Genomic DNA, 16373 nt, shown 5'->3' with positions numbered 1-16373 from the left:
TGCTTTACAGCTATCCAAACACTGTTACCAGCCCCTGTATCCCCATGGCTGTTTGTTTGTTGTTGGGTGGGTATTTTTGGTTTTTAATATCGCATGGGATTGTTGCACTCTTTCCCTGGGAAACATTTGTACACATTTCTGCACCACAAACACTGCAAAGCCAGTATCAATTTTCTTCCTTTATATTAGCCCCTCTGGTACCTTTACATTAACGCAGAATGAATCACTGGCTTCCCAGTAATTTCTTGCTACATACAGTTTTGAGTAAACGGTATAACTCACATTTCAGAGAAGGCCTGGTTTTTGCAGACAGGTTCCTCAACTGCCAAATAGCTGGTGTGATGGCTCACACTTCCTCTGTACACGCATCCCATCCAGACAGCCCCTGGCAACTCGTTCACTTTTTCTCCCAGCTCTGCATCCAGCGTGCTGGCAAAGAAACTCCACTGCAGCCGGTGCAACACACACAAGGAATGGCGAGGTGACTCCAGGCCTCCCACCAGCGTTATTTGTTTCCACCAAACAGGGTCGGCTTGTACTGTCAGTTTTCACTGCCAACTCGGTGTCCTTTTTCGATCCAAATTGCTCATCTTTTTCATTAACTGACTCTGTCGCCCTGTACAAAGACAGACATGTTTAACCTGTATGCTCCTCGCTGACAGAGCACCCAGCTCTATCAAAACAGACAAAAGAAAGACACAGCACACACAAGCTGAGCCAACATTTAACAAACTGTCCATCCATGGCAAACTCTGGGCAAGCTAATAATAAAAAAGAGCCCGTGTCTGTATTAGACCAGTGAAATGTGAATCGTGTTTTAGATTGTAGCAGACTCAGATGGATAAGAGTGTCTTTAGCCCAGCATAAAACCCAAAGCTCAATGTATCCTTCATAGCGGTGGAAGAAATGTGAGAATACAAAGGACATATCAGTGACATGAGGATTTAAGATCTGCTTGGTCCCCTCCTGCCTGCCCAGCAGAAAAGAAAAACCCAGCTGTGAGTGCAGCAGTGTCTGCTCTTCTCACAGGGGACCCAGAGCAGACAAAAGTACTTGACAGTCAAGACTGAATATTTGTCATCTTCCTCTGCATTACCACCAGCTAACTGTAGAAAGAGCCATGTTGAATTTGCTAACTTCAGCATCTCTGCTGGGCCCTGTGAATGTCACCCTCAAACCCAAAAAATACTTTCCAAGGTGTCTTTTTTTCCTCACTAAGGGAATAGTAGCAGCAACAGGGAGAGACACCAAATGACCCACAAAGCTGAAGGGCGTCTAAACGATCTGCCTTTGCGTACCAGAACAAAACTGAAAGGAAACTTAAGTGACTATTTAAGGAGCAATGAAAACAGCAAAAAGGAAAGAATTCATTTAAAGAAAATAATAGGGCCTAGCAGAGAAAAGACTTTTTTTTCATCTTCCTGGTCAGAAATCTCCTTATTTCATCCATCTTATTCACTCCCCTCTCAGAAGTGTTGTTATCCCTATTTAACTCATAAGAAACTGGGACATAATAGAAATAAGTTGTTTTTGAAAGGTCATGCCAGGTTGGTATGGCAGAGCAAGAATAAAATATTCACAGCATTAAAACCCAGCCTTTTTTTCCTTAAGGCACCGGCAGGCTGAGGTATTGACTTCTACAGCAAATCTGTCTTGACAACTACAATAAATCTGTCTCACGACAAGGGTATTAGGATCAGCCCACTACAAAACATGACATAAATCTGTCCCTTACAGTTTGAGGAGAAGGTGTAGATTTGGGTATTAAAACCATTGAAATCTCCCATTACAAAACCCCAAACCTCATGAAATGCATTTGTTCCTTTCAGGGCCTGACTTTCAGATAGCTGAGATCCATGAACACTTTGATTGGGGTTAATACATTTAGTCAGGAAAATACAAGACTGAGATTCAAGAAATGCAGTTTTGGTCCATAGCTTTGACATGAATTTTTTGTTGCTTTTGGACAAGCGAGCCCCCTTGCCTGCCAGGTTGGAATAGCTGCCGTCTTGTCTCCTTAGCTTCTAAGTTCTTCACAGAGAGGGTCGTCTCTACAGGAATACACAGCACGCTGGAGCTCAAGCCCTGAATAGGATCTGGAAGTCAGTTCACTTACAATATAGCTTAAAATGACATCAGATACATTCTGATATCCCACACAATTCCAGTATTAGCTAAGGTTTGGTCTGAGGGTTTTTTGTGAAAATTCTGGCTGGAATCCCATGGAAAATGCCCGAGGGCTCCCCATGATGGGGAGTCAGTGTGAACTGAAAAACCAAAATCATTCAGTCCATGCTGGTGCCACAGCCCCCCCCAGGCCACGCTGCTGACGCCTGCCCTGCTGTCCCCGAGCCCTCCTCGCCTGCACAACACGCTCGCGGCAACGGGCAACACATTTCCAGGGGGGTACTATGAAACAAAACTGAGCGCGTTTAAAAACGAATGTGTTGCTAGTAATTTAAGCTGCATTAAAGAGCCAGTGTGAGTACTCCATTGGTAATATACTGCATACATTTGTCAACCAAACACAAATCCGCTTGAATAGATTTCTTGTGGCCTGTTATTTATGAGGGGAAAATATCCCCTAGTCTCTGGGCTGATGAGAGCCCATACTTTCCCTTCTAATCTTAACTGCCTATTATTAGCAACCCTGTTTATAGAATGCCCCTCTGCCTTATATATCCCAAGTACCCCAATTTTCCACTCTGCATGGGTATGCGGCAGGGGAAGACACAGAGCAGTCAATTACTGGCATTTCAATGTGCCTTTTGCAGCACACTCCTACACTTGGGATAATCTAATTACACAGGGCAGAAACCTCACCCAACCATATATTTTCCTTAGGCCCTGTTGCCACCAGCTACTTTTACTCCTCATTGAAACAGAGTCCCCCTCTTTTTTATTTCCTCCTCCTTTTTTTTTTTCCACATCGTTAAAAATTTATTATTTAGACTGATGATGACATCATCTGGAAAGGGACCCAGGCTGTGGTCATGAGGGCCTTTTTCTGCATTACAGAGAAGCAGTTTCTCCTCTCTCCCTTGCAGATCATTAATTTTTAAAATAGAGCTTTGCTTTAAATATATACAGCTCATTTTGCTTTCAGCTGATGAGTCAGAGGAGCTGTCTTTCAACCAGGTCTGGAGCCCCCCGTGCCATGCTTTCTGCCCAAACCAGCACACATACTCCCCGATGACGCTCTGGCTTCAGGGCTCTGCAAGGAACAGGAGGGAGTTTCTGTGTAAATAAACAAATAATTGCATTTACAGGCTGACCAGCTTCGCTCCACCATGCATCTTGAAATGGCTTGGAGAGTACAGACCTGGCCCTGCAGGTGCTCCTCAGGGGTAGGATCTCATCAGCTTTGCCTGCAGATATTTTAAGGGAAGGGAAGACTCTATAATATGCTCTTCCACAAGGAACACGAGCAGGTTTCAGCCTAGTATGGGCATATTTCACCATACCATGTTGTGTTTTTATGGTGACTATCCCATGAATCCTGACACTGCCCTTCTGAGAGCTGTGGTTTCCTCTCCCCTGTAGACACCAAGTCAGGTCTCTGCATTATCTGTAGGATTACACAAGGGATTAACAAAGCAAATGCTAATTGTGAGTATTCACTGCTTGCATGCTAGACCCGAAGGACTGGACCACGTCCCTTTCAACCAGGCGGAGCAGGCAGATGTGTATGTGAGCACCACAGCTCTGCAGGCTGGCTGACAGCAGGAGAACCAGCACCTGAGGCAGCATGCAGAGCCTTCCAAGAGATGTGGATGCTATCTGTCACAGGCGCCTCACAGCGGGATCCAGGATGGAGCAGATGGAGCCTGGCAATGGAGAAGCTGCAGAGAACTGTATGCCTGTAGTGTTCTTGCTTGCAGGGAAACACCTCCGTCCCCGCAGAACCCATCATCCAGATCTCACCTTGTCGGGAGCAGGAGCTCTGGGTAGCGCAAGTCTGCATTCATCCGCTTAAACTTTAATCCAGCCCTAAATCTACAGGTAGTGGTTGCTAATTGTATTACCTGGGGGGAACCATGATTTTCCTCAACCGCATGTATTTTTTTATCCTTTAGTACGCACAAATCCGTGCAAGCATTTCTCCGTTTAAGGCAGTATTTTGCGGCTTGCAAGTCCCTTCAGATAAAATAGATTTTGTCACCCCCATATGCATCTGGATATTCACAGAAGCACATGGGATCTCAATGGATGTGCAGCCGCCTTGGAAACACTTTAACATGACATAGCAATTTAGGAGGAAGGGACAAGGCATAACTTATCTGAATGAGGATGCCGGACACACGAGAATGGGGGTGTAAACACCACTTACTTTTAGATACCTATCTTAGCCTACATTATGAGACTAATCTCTCTAGACTTCTTATATACTTAGTGAGGAGAAAAAAACATACTTCCAGAAGGCAAGTAAGAGAAGAAACTTAATTTAGATGCACTCTCCCTTCATTGACTCAATGGAGAAAGAAAGTGATGGAGAGAGCCTCCTAAATAAGGTGTTAGAAATAACCGCAATCAACACATAGAAGAGACTCACTCGAATAAGTGTCTGACCAGGGCAAGGTGTTGCTCATCCAGCACAGTGAGAGGTGCCACGGGCTCTTTAATGAGCACAAGTGGCTTCAGCTTTGGTTTTAGGCTTACTCCAAGCACAACACCAGTCCTCAAACTGTGCTGGGGCACGGGTTCAGGACAGGTCCATGAAGAACAGTGCTCCTCATTCAATCGTGTCCAGCTATTACTTTCTTTAATGCCTTGTTTTTCACTGAATTTTCCACATCCTAGAACAGGCCCATCCCTTAGCTTATAAGCACTCAGAAGCTACCGAAACCCTAGCATGGTATGCACGGATCCAGGTTTAAGAAAAAGAATTTGATAGTCCTTTGTTATGTTATTTTTTTATTATTATATTATTTTCCATAACTCTCTAGTAGATAGGGAGGGCTGTCAAAGTACATACATAGAAAACAGTGTCATACATAGCTTCTGAGAAGAATATGAAAAGGTCAGAAGTACGAACTGGCTGTTACATGGACATGTGCTGTAATATTTTCTTGGACTCAGTGATCCAGTAACACAGTTCAAGAAAATCTGTCAGAACAATCCACAATGCCTTGCTCACTCTCAAAATCACTGCTTTTGCCCCAGCTCCTCAACCTGACGGCTTGCAGGTCCTGAGCGCCCTCCCCACCCTCCAAGCTTCCAAGGGATGATCTATAGAGCACTCAATAATCCTTCCTTTTTGGCTGAAACAAACAAAACAGATGGGAGATGGAGATGAAACAAAGAACAAAAGTAGACAGCACAATCAAATATATTTCACTGCACTTAGAGTTACAACTACAAGAAGTATCCTCCAAACACAATTTCTCCAGGGAATGGCAAGGGCAGAGAAGGGAGGGTAAAATGCTATATGGTCATAAATGGAAGGGAGCAGCCTATAAGACAAACTCTGGGTGCAAGCAGGCTCTATACTATGGAAATTTTTAGGGAAAAAAAAAGTATCTCTTTCAAATTACAGCAGAGAGCCTCTTTCAAAACTCACTGCTTTATCGACACCTCCTGGCTCTGATTCTCCTGTTCACTCCTCAAACTCCAAATGCCCCTTTCCTAGACCTCCTGCTGCCCTCCACGGAAGACCTCTACTATTGCTACTCTGCCCTTGCCAAGGGCCTCCTGTTCAAAACCTGACTCTCAGCCCCACTGTGCGGGAACCTCCCCATTATCTGCCACGAGCCTGTGAATTGGGCCCTAAGTGTGCTGCTGGAGGAGAGAGGAAGGTTTTATATGTAGCAAAAAAGAAGTAAAAATGAATTAGATTATGGTCATATTAATTCAGGGCACCCACCCAATCCTTTCATTAGCTTGATTCTCCTGCTACTGTAGCAATCTATAAATGTGATAAGCTTTAAATGCTCTATGTACTTTAAGCTTTATAGGAGACTACTACTATTAACAGTTACACAAGTTGGGAGGAAAGGGGGATGCTACGCAGGGTTATATATGAGCCTGTCAAGGCCATGAATACACAATCTTATGCTAAACATTCCCAGAACTTGGGATGAGACTTCCAGATACTTCATACAGAACAGGTCCCAAGGTGACATCTAAGGCTACATTTCCAAGAGTGCTCAGGTCCCACCAGCAGCGTGTGAAGCCTTCCACCTTTTTGGCCATTCATTGCCTCGAAAGAAGACATAACACGGCTGTGACCAGGTCCGAAACACTGAGCGATTCAGCCTAACTCTTTACCCTGCAGCTCAGACAACCACAAGCGTGTGGTTAGCAAAAGAGTTCCTTGAACTTCTGAACTTTACTTTTTTCTCTTAGGTGGGGAATTAAGTGGACTTAGTCACACAGAGATTCAGTCAGGGGTCTTTGAAGATGAGGAGCTGGCAGTGATAACGCTTTGTGTGTATGTGTGAGGAGGCATTTTTTCCTCTTAGTCCTGAATACCACGTTCAGCTTCTCAATGAGAAAAAAAACAGGGATGAGGGCAGCAGCCTTCATACGGCGATGAAATCACTTCTTCCTAATCACCACTGGAGCCTCAGCAGCAGGAGACCATCAGGTCACAACCTAATACCTTTTCCAGTCATAAATTTCTAGATAACTCCAGCAATAGGTCTGATCTCAGTTTACTGGAGCTGGGCTTTTTTGTTCGTTTTTCTCAGAACAGACTTATGGAAGAACAGCTTCTTCACAGGCAGTACCCCAAATTTATAGAGCTTTATCTCAGCCGCTGACTGACCATTAAATTCCATATTTACACCTATAGCCAAATGGGTAAACAAGTAAGTACACTAATTTTAAAAGTCAAATCTCCATTAACTTTTATGTAACTGAAGACAAGATAAAAGTACATAGGCATCAAGCCTAGCGTCGGCATGCTTTCCAGGAATAAAACGATGCTGCTTTGTTACCTTCCATAAAGAGATCAAGACGAAAATTAATCGGTAATAGTTTCACCCCCTTTTTATAAAAGAGTATTTCTCTAAGCCAATGTTTTCTCTCTTTACCAGTGGCCGCGTTACCAACAGATGCCCATTCTCAACCTTCCACGCGAACAACAGAAAGTCTCAAAAAAACCGTTTCAGAATAGGATACATTTCGTAACCAAAACACACAACAGCAACGGGGGGGGGAAAAACCAGAAGCACTTGCTCACAGTAATAGTTATTTTCCTTTCCTCTTAAAGCAACACAATGAAGCAATTACCGTACGCTATACTTCCAGAGGCTGTTTCAGCCAAAGCAATTGGCTGGCCAGCTTGGAGGGGGCTGGAGGTGTGGCACAAGAAAAAGAAACAACTCCTACCAGATATGATTCACTAACAACAAAAACATCCCCATGGTACCTCTTACTTTTCATAGGATGAGGACAGGTTTTCCACTAGCAGGGTTTTCCGATTAGAGGAATTTTTCTGTAATGGGATTGATGACATAGGTGTCGGTATGAAAATAGGAAGGACCTCAAAGGTTACAGCTAAGCTGGGAGTCTCCTTGTACCTGAACCGTTGCAGATTCTCAGAAAACTCCTTGTGGTCTCAGGAGGATGTACCATACGGGAAACCCTTTAATTTACTTGAGAAAGGAGAATGCATTCATGGGTAATTACCTCTCTGGAATTACACTGAACGGAGAATATATGAATAAACATAGAATGGTCTTTGTCAGGCGAGCCATCGCGTCTCGCACAAACACGCACCATCTATTGCTGGACACACGCAACGGGGAACCAACAGATGAGACCAAGGAACATCATATAAATTAGAAATAGATTAAAGAACATCATGTAAATGTGTTCTGTCTCCAGGCATCAAATTATGTGAATCATCAGACCCACTTTATACGTATATATTCTAAAACATGTCTTTAGTTCTGATGGCCTTTGGCACACAGCTTTGCTATGAGTGTGCCTGTAAATTTGTATTTGTTTTATAAGTGTTAAAGGCGGAATTGGCAGTAACTTCTACATTTAGCTTGCTTGGCACTTTCTTTTAGAAAAGATTCTTTAAGTCTTTTTTTGGAAACTGAAAAAAATTATGAGACACCTGCTATAAAATTAAATTGAAGGACAGGCAGGTGGGAGAGAAATACTATTACCATTTTTCTCCATGTCAGCAGGCACTAATAGTTCAACGTTTTGCATTATAATACATGAGCTTTTGTAATTGTCTCACAGAGACAAAAGTTTGATGAGACAGAGCTGAGGTTAGGGGTGTCTGAGATTTCTGTCTGTCATCCTGTGGAAGTTTTCCTAATATCCAGGTTGTTGTACCTCAGTAAGGAGGCTGATGCTGCAACACTGAATGCAGTTAAAGGCTGTCTTGGTCTGACAAATGATTAAATTACTGTATAATATATTTGAAGCAGTATTTCAACATGAGGTTACATGTTTTTGCAACTTTGACTCACACGTGCTACTCTCAGCTCCCAGTGAGTTCAACCAGAGATGTGAGTGGTTGGTACATCTTAGAGCCAGACTTTTTTTTTAACTATCACCCAGTGGGTAGTATTCCTGTAAACAAGCAAGCAGATGATTTCTTCTACCCCACTGCTGTGCTACCACAGCGAGTGGAATGATCATTTTACACCCAAAGTGTGCTTCGGATGAATAAACAGAGAGAAGTGTGAAACTAAGATACAAAATGTTAATATTGCCTGACTTTTTTTTTTTTTTAAATAGATAACAGAACAATGTCAAAAAGCATAAACAATAATTTAACTGCCCTTTCAAATTAATGAATCTGCCGTAGGATAAAGGTCTATTAATACCAGATTTCTAGTAATGGATAAAACCAGACGTAGATAGAATAATTCATAAAAGAGAAACAATACCCATGGCATTGGCAGGAGTAGTACATGCTGTCAAAAAATGGCAGGAAAATTCATAAAACTGCTACAATAACATAGCTTACAAAGACTTTTATCTTATAAAAATAAGGAAATATAAGAAAATATACTAACATACAAAATTTGGCAGGCCGACATTTATTTTCTATCCCATCTGAAATTGCTTGCAAACTTTGTATACTGAGGAGCAGGAAAGCAGAGGAAATGGGAAAACATTTTCTTACTTTTTTCCTTTCTCCAAATCTCATAATTTTGATGGTATTTAGAAGAATGAGAAATATCTATCACCTCAGTCCATCAATTACACATCAGTCAGTGTAGCCTAAACTCAACGTTTATCATCTGTGGATATTCCACCCCAAAACAGGCATGAAAGACCTAAAAGATTCTTGTGCAAATGTCTACGTATGTCTTTTATACACTTATTACTGCAAATGGCACCTTAACTGAGCAGTAAGAATCACACCTGCCCGTCACAAACACGTAAGAGCACATCATCTGCTAATGCCATACTGACATGTAGCAATACGCAGCACTGTCTTAAAAGATCTGCTGATTCATTGATGCTTATGCTTTCACTTCAATAGCAACTATCTGGTTTTGTCTCAAAGACACACATGCAAATAAAGCCACCCTTTATGTCAATAAATTATGTTTTGTGTACTTCATTTTCATGCCAATGGGAAAGACGTTGTAAGAAAAGTACTTTGAGGATGGTCAAAGAGAATTGCAATTAATCTGCCAGAAAGAGTTATGGTAAATATTATTATTATGATTATTAATGATTTGTAAAGCGCTGTAAATCTCCATGACAGTAATTATGATGCTTTGTATATATAAATTTGGCATTCTGCATATACAAGCACTTGGGCTTGAACTCTTCCTAGATCATTAGGAAATTAGAGGTCATATCATCGGTCACTTGAAAAGTAATTTCCTGCAGATTTTCAGGCAATTCTGAGATTTATCCTCAATGTAAAAAGGTACTAATGATTTCTCCCCAGGCAAACAAGCTTACACAGAGGCCGTGATTAACAGCCTTTTCAGTACAGTGACCCAGAGCTGCAGAAGACACAGCGAGTCTGGAACCCCTTTTGTGTCAGCCACAAGGAAAAACAGGGTGGGTACGGCCTGCCAGAGACGAGGAGGTGGCAGGCTGAGGGCCCATGTTCTACATGTGTTGGTAGAGTTCCCAAAGATAAACTGAATCTGTGGAGAGCATCAATCTTCAGGGGCCTCCTCTAGGCTATGTCACTTAATGTATTGAGAAAGGCAGTGGGATTGAAAAGATCTGCCGTTCTCATGCTAATCCTCCGTGCGGAGGAAATTCTCCGAGAGAGGGGTCTGCTTCTTCCCAACTCCCTTTCTCAAGACTTAGACTTATATCTTTGGAAATCCGTGATTCCAGGTAGGGGATTCCCACAAAGCATGACTTGCTGTTAAAAGAGGAAAGAGGCAGCTTCCTGCCTCCTCTTGCAGGGAATCAATAACCTTTCTGCTGGCCGTGGTTCAGCTGTGTTTGGTGCTCTGCCCTCTTTTTCAGTAGATTCCTCCTCTGGTGATAAGCAAAAAGGACATTACAAGTCAATTCCATTGAAGATTAAATCCAAGCGTCGTCTGCTCAGCTAAATAAGCAGTTTCTGCAGTCTAAACGCCTGACAGAAATAATTCACCTATTCCATCTCTCCTACCTTTCATCCCAGCCAAGAGCACTGCTCCCCTGCACTTGCGGGAGCACCCATGGGAGCAGCTGGGGACGTGCAGGGGAACATACAGTTTGCAAACACACAACAGAGTACAGCTCCTGTAAAGGAATGTACACTTGCAGGTTCAACTGATGGCAGTGTCTGTGAAGCAAAGCAGTAATACTGATGTTGAATCTCACTACTGAATGCTGGCTAAACAGGGAGTGCCCGAGCGAGCTGGGCTCTGACATAACATTATTTCTCTAACAAAAAAAATAAAAAAGCCCCCAACCGTTGGGAGTACTTTATCCACTGTATTATGACTGAGTTCAATAGCCTTGCGATTCCAAGCTTTGGAGTGATGGCTTTATGAGAACATCAAAAGCAGTGAGCCTGACCAACCCTCCTGGATACATGCACGCTTCTCCTACAAGGAGCCGCAAGCGGCTGCAGGCAGTGTCCATTGGGAGCTTCCCAAAAGAGAACCCTTCCTGAATTATGAGCGGGCCCACACACGCACACACTCAACTTCACAGTCCATTGCTTTCCCAGGAGTGGAGTCTGTGCTGTCTGCACCAAGGCAATATATCTCTTTATGGCCTGCCAGTGACTTTACAGAGAGATAAACAAAGCTTTTAAATCAAAAGGAGATGGAGCAGAAGAAAAAGTTTGGCACCCCAGAACGCACGCCACTATTTATTTTTTAACCCTTCATGACAAACAGGAAAGCAAGGAGTTTCTTATGCAGGATCTGCCAACTGACAACCACGGGAGAAACAGGACACCCAAGGGTGGAAATCTAAGGAATTCTCCTAAGCTTTAAAACTTATGGCAAAATCTCTGTTCAGTGAAAAGAGGGCCTGCATTCATTTAAAATAGTCTGAGAAATGGATATGGCATTGAATTGAGCTGTAGGATATGGCACTGAATTGAGCTGTAGGATAAGTGGTCTTAAAGTAGAACAGTCTGAACTGGCTATTAACCAAGTGATGTAAGACTCTCTTTGCCTCACCTATATTGACTGTAAATTTTGGGGAGCAAGGAGGAACATCAACTTCATGTGCGTAGCATCAAGAATGAGATCGTCATCAAGGTCAGAGTCTATAGAGGTTCTGTGATGTAAATAACACCAAAATAATATCAAATCATCACATATTGTCCTGAGCTGCTTTTCAGCTGTGGAGCCTTTTGGACAGGCAATAGCAAGTAGGACCGTAGCTCCATCAATGACTGGATTTAATAATTTTAGAACTGAGTGGGAAGTTGAAATTTTCAAAGGAATAAAAATCCAGAGCTACTACAAGTCGAAAAACATCAGGAGGACTCAAAGCATTCTGGTGACTCCTTTCTTTAAAAGTTTCATCATTTCCCTGCCTCACAACCTGTTTCATGGATCTGGGACATGGTTTGTATATTTGGTGCTGGAAGAACGTGTAAATCCATTAAACAACATCCCTCCCTCTTCATACAGAGACTCTGAAAACACCTTCACCTTTTCATTGAAAGTGAATATGCTTGAGGTTTCCCTTCATTCCCTCCTGGAAAACTTCTTCTGCCTGCAAAGACAAAAACTCCACTCGTATCCCAAGAGGAACTAGCCCAAATATTGCTCAGCAGCTACTGCTGTACAAAAGTGAAAAGAAAGCTTGTGGGGATAGATTTCACAGGACCAGGTCATTCAACTTCAGGCAAAAAAAGAGGGTGAGGGCTTAGGGGTGCCCATTCACTCATGTAAGCCAGGATCTGCTTTTTTCATACCCACTAGACCAAGCCAGATGCCTTCAGATGTGTGCACAAACTGTTTGAAAAGCCACCAACTTGTACATGCAAAAAGATTATCTGTGTGAACACGTACAGGCCAGTTCTTCATCTTCAGCTCCCTGTTTGCAGCCAAAAAGTCTTCTATTTACAAGAGAGGATATTTTCTAAGGTGGCAGGTTCTTTCACTAAAATTCTAGCCCATACTAACCAATCTTACGTCCACCTTCCCAAACCCTAGTCCAAGCCATGCTGCTATAATAAAAGGCTTGCTTCAGGTCAGGTTCTTGCATAAGATGATTTGCAAAATTCAGAACTAGAATGGGAATGAAGCTGCAAATCCTTTCCCATTTGCCCGGGTGCTCAGAGCTTTCCCTCACTCCAACTGCACAGCAGCTGAACCCCACCAGCTTCAGTAGGACTATTCCTGATTATACCTACATAAAAGTCAGAGGCCAGAAGCCCAAACTCAGTCCAAAGTAAAACAGGCCTTCCCGTCTGGCCATGACCACAAATCTCACCAGAGCAATCCCAGCACCTCAGCGCGAAAAGCTGCTTTTCAGTATTTCTAGCTGCTTTCACAATTCTTTTCACCCAAAACTTGGAGTGCATAAAAGCAACTCCATATTCTTCTGATTTTTTTTTTTTTTAATTATTATTTCTAGCATTTTGGGGTGGTTTTTTTCCTCTGTGATCACAGCTGAACTTCCTATTGGCCCAGAGGGAGTAGAGAGTAATAACTTTAAATGGCCTCGTAGATGCAGCCATGGCCTCAAGCCAGCACTAATTTCCAATCTTGTTATGCTGAAGAAAGAGGGTGAAGAGGAAAAAAAAAAAAGGGGGGGGGGGGGGAAGGAAGAATGGAAACCAGAAAAACCAGAAATATCCCTTAATGTTAGTGAGAATTGGAAAGTCCTGTTGGTGGTTACAGTAACAGGTTTAAGTTTCTATTAAAAAAAGAAGAAGAATTTGGAATATCTGTTTAAAATGAGAGTGAATATTTTTCCTTAGACACAGAACATCCTTGTGACATTCAGGTCTTTGCATACTGCAGGCAGGATGGAATTTTACTGACCAAATAAAGCATCGTCACTACTTGAGTACAGCAAACGTTTGTAAAAACATATTAAACATGTCATAAATTAACTGAATTTGGGAGCCTGTAAACACTCACTTGAACTTACAGTTCTTTGATTTCACCAGCATATCCAGATATCTGGATACCCAGAGGATCCCAAATCCATCCCTTAACCTGCTAAGGCATTGGCTTTTTAACTCCGTTTGCATTTTCTAAACTCCTTTGGGCCTATTTAGTCTACTCGCCATCCCCTTCCCTGACAGTGGATGAAAATTAAGAGCACTGGGGAAAAGGTAACATTCTGCAACACCTTCCCGAAAGCTCTCACTTTCCAGACTCAGGCTTTTACCACTATTGGGGAAAAAACGCATTTACAGCAAGTGCTAGTCAACACAAAGTAAAACTTTATATCGCACAAGGAACAGACACAAATCAAAATAAAACTCCAAGAGGAATGTAGCAGGGAAGTATGGAGTTACCCACATAGATATTTGGCCAAGAAAATGGAGATACTCTTGTAGAGAGCACTGTGACCACAGCCTCCAAGAGCCGAGGCGCTGGGCCGGCAGCAGCGATATGTTCGGCTTTTATCCCTGCCGAAGGAACTGTGGGTCTGGAGCACAAGCTGCAGGCTGACGAAGATGAGAAGCACCATTTCCTTACAAACTGGTCTCTACTACAGTGAGGTCACGCTGAGCTCCTTGGCTGAGGATGGCCGCACTGTGCCATAACACCCCACTGGCACAAGGTGACAGGATTAAAAGATGCTGGCCGTCTTCTAATTTGTTTTTTTCCCCGCAACCTGCAGCACACGTTCAACCCTTCTATTCAGCAGCATCGCCCAGATGGATTCAGCTTGCAGCCCTGCTCGCCTTATGATCAGGATTTCTGTGCATGAGTGAAAGATAGGGCTGAAGCAAAACAAGAGTTAGAGTTCAGTATAATACTACAAATACAGCAGAGTTAAACCTAAACTGAGGAGGTCTGGCAGGTAATCCAGATTGGGTCCAAAGGGAGTTACACAAAGAAGCGTAATATGCCAAAAGGTGTGAGGAAGTGCAGAGTATAAAAATTAACAACTCATTCTGTAATATCAAGTAAGGGATAAGGAAAAGAGATCCCCTGTCCTTGCACTTTGGTTTCGTTCTGTCCTGCGTTCAAGCTTTCCAAATTCACTAGAGAGACTCTGACAACAAATGATGTTTTGTTTTGAGGCTGTATGTCTTGTATCCCCTGGAAAAGGCAGGAAGCCACATTGTCTTCTTTTAATCTCAATAATTAGTATTCAAGGCTGCCAGGCATTTTATTGCCTTAGGTGATGCAAAGCTGAATCTAGATTCCTAAATCAGGGCCATAAGATCCAAAGTTTAACTGCAGATGAAACAACCAATGTTAGATTCCCCAAAGGCTGCCACTAAAGCCAAAGAAATTGCTGCTACTGCTTTTAGGTCAGTCTTCCTATCTGCCTTGGACAATTCTGGTGAGCACTAGATACAGATCCAGAACAGCAAACCAGTAAAATGTGGTCAGAAATAATGATAACAGGAACTCCTTGAAACAGAGCTGTAGGGCTGATGGGACAATTAATGTTGGGTGACAAAGTGCTTCTTCATTGTCAAAGACACACAAGTGTTACTCTACCCGCTGTTTCAAGTCCTCAATAGGAGAGCAATTTCCAGGCATCTAACTCCTATTGATTTCTCACTGATTTTAATTGGAATTAGAGCCCAGACAGCAAAGAATCACTTACGCAGTCCCTTAAGCTTTTAAGTGCATAAGGAACGTTTAAAAACAGGGTGGCAGAAATACCTCAGGTGCCCAGTTCCCTTCCAAAATTGGACTTTGTTTACCTGCTTGCTTTCTTCTTGACTTATTTGACAGAGAAAAACAACTAAAAATCCAGGCCAGCATGCCTACACCTCCCACACAGACACCTCGCTCACCCCGAATCCCTCCGCACACACAGACTCAGTGCCCCATGCAGAATGACAGCGCAGAAGCAGCATTTCTCTTTTGTGGCAGCAGACTCGAGGCCAGCATTTGAACATGTGGCCCCAGGACCAGATGTTGCCTCCTAATGTACACATGCATCTTTTCCCTCCGAATGGCGATTGCTCCTGTTGGTCTGATGCCAAAGATCCCCTCATGAGACACACACACCTCCCCTGCTTTTTCACCTCCCTGCACTGGGGTAAGTTGGGAGTAATTTTTTTAACATCATAATTGCCCGAGTACAATTGTAAGTAAATCCAGCTCAGTATGCCAAAATGAACTGCAGGTTTTTAAAAAAAAAAAAAAAAATCAAACCACCCAAACAACAAAAATAGTCATAATTTCTCAGCATTTTATATCGGCTGTGGGCCCATGCAGAAACTGAGGCAATTTGGTCAAAAAAACAGATGTTAACTGAGGAGACGCATCCTGCACTGCAGGTCCTTGGCAGTAATCAACAAGCTGCGCTGAGTCTTGTGCATCTAAATTGCCTTTAGAGGAAAATTGTCCCTGACAGCAAAGACTTGAAGGTATTTGGGGCAGGGACCAACTCAATTGCTCTTTGTATAGGATGCCAAAGTCCAGGCACGTAATTCCTAATTGCAAACAAAACAAAACAAAACAATTGTTGTCAGGAAAGATCACACTGTAGAGAGATTCTGTGCAGGAGGGTTGGGGTTCTGTAGGTGCCATTCCCAGTCCTGCCAGGCACCCTTTAAAAATCACTTGAACACTTTGAAGAGGCTGTTTCTGCATCTATGAAGTAGAGTTTCATCAGATGGCCTCGCTTCACCAGAAAGCTTGTGAGCCTCTTGCTTCAAACGTGCTTTGAGATCCCCAAATGAAGGTGCTCAGTAAGAACAAACAAACAAGAAGATAAACAACTGATCACCTGGCTTTTAGCTTCTGTTTGAAAAACAACACTGAGAAACACATGAGATGCTGCCATGCAAATAAGAGTGAATGAGCAGAGCCGCATGTATCACAAAG

The 16373-nt window shown here is 42.9% G+C and overlaps 1 long non-coding RNA gene across 2 annotated transcripts in view; it reads right to left on the bottom strand.

The window, feature by feature from the left end:
* Positions 1 to 282: 282 nt before the first annotated feature.
* The window catches only part of LOC127023726 (uncharacterized), a 131460-nt gene continuing 115369 nt past the window's right edge, over positions 283 to 16373 (bottom strand). For both annotated transcript variants that reach the window (XR_007767465.1, XR_007767466.1), the window contains one exon: positions 283 to 616. This is a non-coding gene — a long non-coding RNA (uncharacterized LOC127023726). The remainder of the gene's footprint in view (positions 617 to 16373) is intronic.

This window comes from Gymnogyps californianus, chromosome 18 (genome assembly GCF_018139145.2).
Source record: "Gymnogyps californianus isolate 813 chromosome 18, ASM1813914v2, whole genome shotgun sequence".
NCBI classification, from domain to species: Eukaryota; Metazoa; Chordata; class Aves; order Accipitriformes; family Cathartidae; genus Gymnogyps; species Gymnogyps californianus.
This window is presented reverse-complemented; position numbering and strand designations above follow the sequence as displayed.